The sequence below is a fragment of the Corvus brachyrhynchos genome, unplaced genomic scaffold, assembly GCF_000691975.1.
Source record: "Corvus brachyrhynchos isolate BGI_N302 unplaced genomic scaffold, ASM69197v1 scaffold461, whole genome shotgun sequence".
In the NCBI taxonomy this organism is placed as follows: domain Eukaryota; kingdom Metazoa; phylum Chordata; class Aves; order Passeriformes; family Corvidae; genus Corvus; species Corvus brachyrhynchos.
This window is the reverse complement of record NW_008236920.1, coordinates 35,367-36,759: the sequence shown is the minus strand read 5'-3', so window position 1 is coordinate 36,759 and position 1,393 is coordinate 35,367.

The window sequence follows — 1,393 nt, the reverse complement described above, 5'->3', positions numbered from 1 at the left end:
CCCCAGCCCCAGGGCTGCTCAGGGACACGAGTCCTTCCCTGGCACGCTCACAGACAGTTCATTGCAGCACGGGCAGGGGCTCCCTGGGCTCTGCTGCCGCTGCCAGAGCCTGGCAGGGACCTCAGCCCTGCGGGTGTCACCCTGCCCTGCCCCTGCCCGAGGTGCCCCACGGCCGCAGGGATGGGCACGGGGAGCTCTGTGCACAGGAGCTCATCCCAGCCCTGCATCCAGGGGGTTCCCAGGGGATGGCACTCTCTGGGAACTCCAGGAAGAGCTGAAGGTGTTTGTGCTCGCTGCGTTTATGTCCCCACCACACACAGGGTGTTCAGGGCTGTGTCTTGTCCGTGCACTGCAAACACGGAGCCCTGACCCGGTCACTGGATGTCCCTCCATGGAGGGAAGAGCAACCTCTGTGACCTGGGCAGAGAGGCCCCTGCTGGCAGCGGCGCTGGCTTTGCCAGGGCACTGCTGGGTGCCCCCACCCTGAGCACTGCCACCCTTTGCTGCTCAGGGCTGGTTTGCTCTCCAGGGCGCTGCGTTGGGCACATCCTTGAGACACAACTGGGAAGGAGATTGAAGCTTTCAGGCCCTGCACTGGGGAGATGCCCTCGCATGATGGAAATGCTGCTGCAGAGCCCAGCTCTGTCCCAGCAGTGCCCACGGCCTGTCCCTGCCTGCAGTCCCTGGGCAGTCACACAGCAGGGCTGGGACCCAGCTGACAGAGCCCTGAGGCCTGAAACCAACGCAGGGGCTCTGCAGGGGAGTGTGGAAGGGAAGGAAGAGGAGTTACGGAGGAGAAGCCCTGGGGCTCCCTGGCAGTGCTGTCCTGCTGGGACTCTTTTCTCCCCCAGCTCTGCCCAGAGGCACCGACCCTGCAGCTCCAGAGAAGTCAGGGAGGAAAGATGTCAGGGAAACAAGACAACACAAGGCTCTTTCTTTTGTTCCAGCACACACATAGTGTAGTGCAGCTCCCCGTTTATACAGTCTCTGGGTCACACTGGAAAGGCAAATACCAAATTAAAAATGGAACAGACAAAGATTTTTGTGAGAACAAACTCACAGCAGCGTAACACCTGTGTCAGCAGCAACAAACACAAGACACAGAGTGGGCATTAATGAGTCACATCAGAGCAGCTCTGCAGGAGAAGGAGAGTTTATTGCTGCTGAAAACAACCAGTGATCCTTTTCCTCAGGGCATCCCTGAGCTCCTGGTTCCTCAGGCTGTAGATGAGGGGGTTCAGGGCTGGAGGCACCACCGAGTACAGAACTGACAGGGCCACATCCAGGGATGGGGATGAGATGGAGGGGGGCTTCAGGTGAGCAAATGCTGAAGTGCTGAGGAACAGAGAGAGCACGGCCAGGTGAGGGAGGCACGTGGAAAAGGCTTTGTGCC